Below are 304 nucleotides of genomic sequence, written 5' to 3' on the forward strand. Positions count from 1 at the left end.
GGGATGCATTTGAGTGGTATACACAGGTACACAGGTGACCTCATAGGCACATTGTTGAAGGAGACGTTTGTGGTGCAAAGAGGACTCACGTGACACTTGAGGACTCAGAGCTGACCCGGGCCGTCCGAGGTCCCTGAGAGATGCTAACCCAGGCACCGTGGGGGCCTGGAAGTCGGGTCGCTTCTCAGGGCTTTACTGCTGGGAGAGGCTGAGTTCTGATCCCGGTGTGGCTGAGCAGGGTGCGTGTCCCATCAGCTGGCCCTCAACACCCACAGGGCCAGACCCTGCAGACACACCCAGGTTT

This window comes from Bison bison, unplaced genomic scaffold (genome assembly GCF_000754665.1).
Source record: "Bison bison bison isolate TAMUID 2011002044 unplaced genomic scaffold, Bison_UMD1.0 scf7180017864466, whole genome shotgun sequence".
NCBI lineage: Eukaryota > Metazoa > Chordata > Mammalia > Artiodactyla > Bovidae > Bison > Bison bison.